We start from the raw sequence: 8,740 nt of genomic DNA on the forward strand, positions 1-8,740 counted from the left end.
CATTTCCATGATATTTTTCAGGGCTGCTCAAAGATCTGTCCACCATATGTGTCTGTGTCTGAGACACAGGCCAGAATCTATCCTTGTGTTTAATATAGACCCTGCCATATGCCTGTTCTCCTTCTATCAATTCAGAAAGAAACCCGGACTTTTGCTTGCTGAAGGATGCTCTCACTTCTTGGTCTTGTCTCTACCTGCTTCTCCACCTAGCCTTTGAAAAAGGGTTGCTCCCATTCTGTGAACAGTGGGATTGATTCTGGTTTCTGAGCCTGACTCAGTCACGAGCTAGCTGTGTGACCTTGAGCAGGTACCTTTCCTCCATGGCCTCTGTTTTCTCATCTTCTGAATGTGTAGCTACAAAGCGTCTTATGGATAAAGTGCTCTATGCTAATGCTATTGTAGGAAACCTTATTTATTCATCCAGAACATTAAGCTGAGCTACCTTTCTGAAGAAAAATGGACTCCACGCTGTTGCAAAGCGCTTGTGCTCATTGATGACTGAGGAGAATTTATGGAGAGCATGTTTCCAACTTGGTCAACCTCAAAAGAACGGTGTAACCCTAACCCTAACCCACCACCGGGCCCAGGCAACAATACAGTAAGCCCAGCGTAGAAGCACTTAGAGCAAGGGCTGCTAGATGGCGCTGTTTCACCAGGTTTCCAGGCAGTCTGCGTTTTAGCAGATGGCTTTTGGAGGAGAATTAACAATTAATGTCCACCGTATCAGCCAAAACCTGCAGAAAATATGTTATACTCCAGAAACCACAGAGAGCTGAGATTGCTCAAAGACACCCTGCCGCCAGCCTGGTCCTCTGCTGGCCAAAAATGTAATCATACACAGCCTGCCCCGTGCACAAATCGGTCCCACAAACAGGGGACATTAATAACAAGAGTAAAAATAAGGAAGATTATAGTACATGATTTGTGTGCTTGTTGCCTCAGCTTTATTACATTTTATTCGGGAAGCTTCTCTGCATATAATAGTTACAAAACAATTACCACTGGGCTAGCGGGTGATGATAAGGCAAAACCAATTCTGATGCGAGTTCACTTTCCAACAGTAAAAGAGGAAACCACCGGATGAGACACACGCTGTTCCTCCGAGTCCGTATGGACGCTTCTAGGGTGTCACAAATCTGTGGTCGCAGGCAGGAGAGGTTTCTTGTGTTCCTCCGACCTTTACGCTTCTATAATAAGGATTTGAATACCGCAGATACCAGCCTCTTCATCAAAAGGCAAAGGTGTTCTTTGTCAGCAAGGACAGTGTTGGGGAGGTCAGGACGAGGGAAGGGCGAAGAGGTCATGTGGCCCATTCTTAGCTCTGCTTCTTGCAGTTCCCCTTCCATGTTGGTAGCCCTCATTATCATTGTTTCCAATGATGCTCGGTGGGGTGGCCGGAACCTAAGCCTCTCCTGGGGGCCAGCCCTTTAGGGGAGGAGGGAGCCGTAAGGTCTGCGTCCCTGCCTGGCCTTTGATGGCCTTCCATCTTGCAGATGTGGGCATACTGAGGGGGTGGTTGGGAGAACCCTCAGGGCAGTTCCCTCTTGCATGCACCTGCCGCGCTCTGAAGTGCCAACCCCGCACCTTCTGCAGCGCTCCCCTCCCCTGCGGGCTGACTCCTGACTTCTCTCTTGCCCAGAACCAGCCATCTGTCAAAATTAAATCGTTCACGGCTTCACCCTCCCTCTGCCACTCCGCCTCCAGCTCCGTTTCGCAGGCTGGGGAGACAGAAGGAAGGAAACCCGGGCATTTTCTTCAGATGTCTCTCTTCTGGTTGAATCCTGCCTTTTGTGTATTCATGGTGTGCATTGTTTAGATGGAGGAAAATGTCCCCAGTGCCAACATCTCTGGTGTGCATCCAAAACCGAGTATTTTCAATCAACAGCATCAACACCGCAGACCCCAGCTGCTGAGAGGGTGAGTGTGGGGGGGTGTGCACAGCAAAGCATCACCCCTCCTGGCAGGGAAAAGCGAGGCCCTTTGACCGGAGGCGGGCGCCAATTACTATTTTAACTGCCCTCCCCACAGCCCCAGAGGCAGCTGGAAGGGAAAGCACACACTGGGAGTCCCCGCAGAGTCTTGCTGGCTCCTAAGGCGTCAGGCATTTGCCCATCTGGTGAGGCCTCCAGAGCAGAGGGCCTAATTAAGTGTCAGCTGGCCACCTGAGAAGGCTCCGTGGGCCTCCCTGGCTTCCCCCTCCTCCAGGCAGGACTCAGCTCTCCCAGCTGCAGATCTCTGGAGCTTGTTTGATTGAGCAGCTGCTCTGGCTAATTACTGGACAGCAGGGTCCCCAGGTGGCTGCCTCAGACTGGAGGGGATGGGCGGAGAGAGGGCTGAGGAACATAAAGGGACAAGGAGGGGAACAATAGCAGGGGTGGTGAGAGAGGGGTCAGAGGAAGAAGAAGCAGAGCTGCATGAGCATCACCTGAGCTGAGAGACCCGCGTAGATCCATAGGTGGGCCCATCCATGGGAGAACGCCCTGTCCCCCCACTCCCCACCTCTCACCTCCCACCACACCGTGATACTCTATGTTCCTGACCTTTGCTTCACTTTTAGCATCACCTTCCACCCAGCCTTGCTCCTTCAGTCCAGGGACTAGCCAACAGTTTTTTCATTGGGAGAACATGGCCATAGAGGCCTGAAGTGGGGACAGAAGGAGGAGGATAACCCAGAGGCTTGAGGAAGAGGATGATGTTCAAATCAAAATTTTTCTTTGCCCTTGTTGGACTTTTGGACATGCAAGCATGTATGTGTTTTAAGGTGTTTTGCACCCTAGTGTCCCTCAACCATGGTGGTTGTGTGGTGGCTGATACGCATGGCAGGCTCTGCCCACTACTTCTTGGGTGTTTTTCCCTGTGTCTGGGCAATCATCCCATGACATGAGACAAATGGAAAGAATAAGGGGACAAATTAAGGGGAAACAGAATGGGAAGTAAAACCATTCATAGCAGTTGTATTGGCAAAAGGTGCAACCTCCAGGTTACTGATGCCCTGCTTTGACCTTCACTTACTTAGAAGTGAGGCTGAGCCACTGAGACACTTACTAGTAATTCCATGGTTTTCTCTCTTGTGATGGAGGATCACCGGGAGCAATAAGATTGTGTTGAGTGAGACTAGGACTGGGTCCCTGGACTCCAGTTTACTATCTGGCCCTGCGACCATGGGTAAATATTCTGTTTCCTCTGTCCTCCACGTTCCCATTGGAAAATGTCAGAGAATGCTTCTTTCAGTGTGCCAGAAGTTACCCTTTCCTGAGCATATCAGAGGTTAGAATCTCATGTCACTATATTTGGCTTAACAGGGCTCAAGAGGAAATGGCTTTCTCCCCGCCTAACCCCAAACTGCCACAATGTCATCGATCAAAGGCAGTTTCGCTCTAGGAAAAGGAAAACTGGTAGATGGAGAACAGATGTTTTGAGACTGATCATGTGTGCCTCAAACATCAGAAGGGTGTGCTGTACAGATGTGCACCAGTTGTTGACAGCTGTAGCAGGAATTAAAAGGGTGGTGGGATTTTCAAAGTGACAGGAAGATAATCTCATTAAGCCGTTGATGTCTTGTCTGGTTCCCACGTAACTGTAGGCCCATCCCTTGTGAATCCAGGGATGATGTGGGAAGCCTCAGCCTGCCATAGAAGGATTCAGAGATTTGGATCCATCAGACAAGAGTCACAACGTTGAGCAACTCTCTTCAGAACACTAGAATCCTTTAATTCCATTCATGGTCATCTTTGGCTCCTTTGAATGTCCTCTGGGCACAGAGTGGACCCAGTGGAGGGAGAGGGGGAAGCAAAGGAGGAGAATCATCCTCCTAATGGGTGTCAGCTTTCAGCGGGGTGAAGAATGGTGGGAAGTTGGATTTCGCCCGTCTTTGAGAAAGGGTCATTATTTTAAAATTACTCTGGGGACCAAGATAAATCCTAGAGAATAGTTGTTACTGTTTACTGCAGGTCCCTAAGCATCCCTGATTTATCCTTGAGGTCCAATAGAAGATGATCAGATCTTTAAAGCTTATAGATTCTGCAGGGGATTTTGGTGGCCTCAAGAGGCTCAGCATGTCACTGTGGTGGCCACCTCTCCAGGGTTTCTGATGGATGGAAACCAATCCTCTGCTTGACTAACTCCCAACAAAAGTTGCCCAGGGCATTTCACTGTGGGCAGTTCAGGTGGTGAGAGGACCATTCCTTATTGTGAGCTAAAATCTGCTTCCTTGAAACTTCTCTCGCTAATCATAATTCTACCCTCTGGAACAACACAGGGTAAGTATAATGCCTTTTTCAGGTGAAAGCTCTGCATCTTTCCCTACGTTATAACAGCCCCTACATCTTCCTTCATACACGACACACATTCCAAGTATGACACAGTGTCAAACTCCCTCACCACCTGCTATAGATGTCACCTGGATTTTTAGCATTTGCATCAGTCAGGACCCAGAAAGGAAAACACTCTCAACCCACCCAATGAAGGGAAATTAATACAGGAGCTTCTTATATTGTTGTAGAAGGAGAGAAGGAACAAAAAGGCAAATGTGAGCCCCAACCGGTTTTGCTCAGTGGATAGAGCGTCTGCCTGCGGACTGAAGAGTCCCAGGTTCGATTCCGGTCAAGGGCATGTACCTTGGTTGTGGGCACATACCCAGTAGGGAGTGTGCAGGAGGCGGCTGATCGATGTTTCTCTCTCATTGATGTTTCTAACTCTCTATCTCTCTCCCTTCCTCTCTGTAAAAACAAACAAACAAACAAAAAAACAATAAAATATATTGAAAAAAAGGCAAATGTGAGATAATACATCATTAGTAACTGCAAGAAGCAGTTACTTCTCTAGAGCTGGAGAAGGTTGAGAGGGAGGGCCACTCAGGGGCAGAACGAGGACCAGGTTGAAGGTCCAGGTAGTGCAACAGTCTTACTGATGCTGGGACCACCCGGGCTCTGTAGACATTCCTACTGAGCTTGTAGTCAATTAAACTCCTTATTTATAGGAAGCAGGTGAAGTATTTTAAAAAATGAGTGTTTGACTGAAGTTCAGGTCTCTATTGGACCTACTTTTTTCTTGCTTTCCTAGCGTATTGTCCCTTTCTTTTGGTAATGGTGCCTTCTTTTTCCCTTGGAGAAATCGCCCTCTTCCATCCTTGTGGCTGGGTTGTCTGTCACATGACCCCAGGATCCCTGATCACAGGGGAGGGCACATGAGACAAGCCTTGAAATTTAGGCAGAGATGCTGAGAGAACTTGGGCAGATGGTTGGTGGAACTGGGGCTGTTGATGGCACCTCTCTACAAAAATAGTATTTGGCTTCATCTACTGACATCCCTGCAGCTGCTCTGATTCTGGGTCTTCCTAAGACCTGGATGTCTTTTCTGCTATTGCAAACACTATCCAGTATCCTTTCTATAAAACCCTTTCTTACTTCGGTTAGCCAGGGTCTATTTCTATTGCTTACATCCAAATAACCTGGGATGATATGCAGTCCTGACTTGTAGGCAAGAAGGCACTGTCTTGCTTGGTTGAGATCAATCAAATATTGACTCTAAAGCCGGTACACAGCTATCCCTCCGTCTCTTTGTCCTCAAAAATATGAGAAGCACAATGAATTAGTACCAGCTTGGAAAGTCATCGTCCCATGGTGTGCTGAAGAGATCTATCCTTATTGCTGAGTTCCAAAACCTGTGATGCAGATGAATGTATGAAAACCAGGTCTGGAAAAGAATTTTGCTGTAACTGTTTTGATTTGTTCGTATTGAAATGGGTGCATCAAGTTGTAAAAACCTTTTTTTATTTCCTAACAATGTAAATAGAGAACATCTCAAGGCTTCATCCTATCACTGGATTTGACTTTCCTGTACCTCTAAAATTCACTCAGAAATGGGCTGATCAGGAAGTGAGCATATACATAATTATGTTAATTGGCACATTAGAAAAATTTCTTCAAATTAGATCATTTTACAGGGCTGTCAAAATATCTTCAAAGCAATTACATCAAAATATCACATATCGGCCCTAGCTAGTTTGGCGCAGTGGATAAAGTATTGGCCCATGGACTGAAGGGTCCCACGTTTGATTCTAGTCAAGGGCATGTACCACGGTTGCAGGCTCAATCCCCAGTCTTGGTTGGGGTGCATGCAGAAGGTAACGAGTGGATGTATATCTCTCACATCGATGCTTCTCTCTCTCTCTGTCTCTCCCTCTCCCTTCCACTCCCCCTAAAAGTAAATGGGCAATGTATCCTTGGATGAGGATTAACAACAACAAGAACAACAAATCACATATCTGATTTCTTTGTACCCATAAAACTCATTAAAAATGTGCCAAATATATAGTTTTTGCCAGAAGAACAGCCCCCATCACCACACTACTTTCCAGGGGGACAGAGTCAAGTTTATCAGCTGCATATTTATCCAGCCATTCAACTAGTTAAGAAAACTTTACTTCACTGTCAACCAGTTCACGTTTACCCATGTTATCCATAGAGATAGTTTGACAATGTCTTCTTGGAATCTGGACCAAGGAAAACATTGCCTTCCCCTGATAACTTCTCAACATGGAAACAAGATTAGTTTGGGAATGCTTGTTTCATAAGAATCATGTTGGCTCAAATATTTATGTTTAATAATTGTTTAATACTTATCTTGATAATCATTATCTTTTAAAAATTGGCCAGGTCTTGGTTTGAAGTAGGGAGGCTATAAAAAGAGGAGTCCTAGTCCTGGCTGGTTTGGCTCAGTGGATAGAGCATTGCCTGTAGACTGAAGGGTCCCAGGTTTGATTTCAGTCAAGGGCACATGCCCAGGTCGCAGGCTCAGTCCCCAGTGGGGGGCATGCAGGTAGCAGCTGATCAATGATTCTCTCTCATCGTTGATGTTTTCCCCTCTTTCTCCTCCTTCTCTGAAGTCAATAAAAACTATTTTTAAAAAAGGGGGAGTCCCAGAAAACCACCTACTGGCTGCCCTCCTGGGCACCTGAAGCCACACCACACTCATCCTCTAAGGGGTCCAACCACGCAGTCACATGCCTCTCTGATGTACTTATCTTTTGCTCTGGAGGGGCCTTGGAAAATATGATGGAACAGTTTATGAATTTCATATTTGTTGCCGTAAACCATCAAAGATAAATGAGTTTCTGGAAAACATTAAGAAAAACATTTATCTTCGGACAGAATTGGTTGAATTCTGGAGTACAGAATTTGAAGGCAGAATGAATAAGGTGTTTCATGTTTACAAGCTTTGCTCAATGAACTGAAGTTTAGAAAGGCTTGGATAAACATAAGGAATGCCAAGAACAATTTCTCATTCTAAATTTGGCTCTCGTGGATAGACATGAGTTCTGAGGTTACTTATGCAGTACTGTGCTGCAAAAGAGAAAACTCTCCGAAAAGAGTCTACGAACTGGTTATTTTCCCAAATTAAACCAGGTGGGCCAGCTCTGTGGGGTGACGCATTTAAAAAGGCACTTGATGCCCATGTCAAATTAGGCTGCGAAAAACTAATTGGCGTTCTCCACCCAGAATCCGAAGCACCCAGCAGAGTTCCTGCTCATTGGTGAAATGAGAGTTCAGGCAGTCATGCACCTGGGAGACATCAGTGTCTTGAGGATCTCAGACTCACGGTGGCTATTTGGGAAAATGTCAACTACCACGTGTCACAGTTGAATATGCTTCTGATTCCCACATCATTTTCAGCGTTGATATAGTTTTCTACTGATAGGTGAAGCGTTTTGTTAACAGCTCTAAGATATAACTGCAAAGGGGCATAGATCCTCCCAAGAGATTCTCATTTTATGTGAAGGAGGTGGTACATTAATTAGCTGTGTCCCTTGCATTTTTGAAAGCCATCTCTGTCCTTTGTCACCGCCACCTCAGGAGATATCTCTGTTCATTTCCCCCGCAGTATTTCAGTATCTGGAACACGTTAGAAATAGTTGCCACTACTTCATGATCTTGATTTTTAAAATTTGTTTCAGAATAACTCTTCTTCTGTATTTTGACAATCCTTTGCTTTTTTAACATTTTATTATATTCAAATGATGATGTTACATTTCCACACCTATGGCAGTATTTTAACACTAGTTCTATATCTCTATCTCTATCTCTATCTCTATTTCTATCTCTATCTCTATTTCTATACCTGTATCTTCTCTTTAATGTCTGTTTTTTTTCCCAGAGATTTAAAATATATATGTATTTATTGATTTCAGAGAGGAAGGGAGAGGGAGAGATAGAAACATCAATGATGAGAGTGAATCATTGATTGGCTGCCTTCTGCAGGCCCCTCACTGGGGATTGAGCCCACAACCTGGACATGTGCCCTGACCTGGAATCAAACTGTGACCTCAAGGTTCATAGGTTGACACTCAACCACTGAGCCATGCCAGCTGGGCTTTTCTGAAAATTTTTAAACACATTTTTTGCTCAGTAAAATTTATTTTGTAATATCAAAAGTGGTTCATAAAAGTATTAGTTAACTATATTTCTTTACTTTGGGAAAGTACAGGATCAACTGTATTCATTATGGCTTTCATGTTAATCACTAGTAACTAACTTTCAAAGGCTTGGCTTATATGTTGAAATGTGTTCATTTATAGTTAATTTACTAATTTTTACTTCATTTTCAATCACTACTTAACAAAGATTTTTGGGATATCTATTTGTTTTAGAGAGATCTTTATTGTTATGAAAATGCTGGCCCTAATAAAAGTCTACATATTTATAAAAAATTATTGCCAGGTCTTGATAATTTTCACCTTTTC

The 8,740-nt window shown here is 44.9% G+C and overlaps 1 pseudogene; it reads left to right on the forward strand.

Annotated features, from left to right (window-relative positions):
• The first annotated feature begins 1,816 nt into the window (after positions 1 to 1,816).
• LOC132239097 (protein NipSnap homolog 3A-like) lies at positions 1,817 to 7,684 on the forward strand (annotated as a pseudogene).
• Positions 7,685 to 8,740: the final 1,056 nt, after the last annotated feature.

This window comes from Myotis daubentonii, chromosome 8 (genome assembly GCF_963259705.1).
Source record: "Myotis daubentonii chromosome 8, mMyoDau2.1, whole genome shotgun sequence".
NCBI lineage: Eukaryota > Metazoa > Chordata > Mammalia > Chiroptera > Vespertilionidae > Myotis > Myotis daubentonii.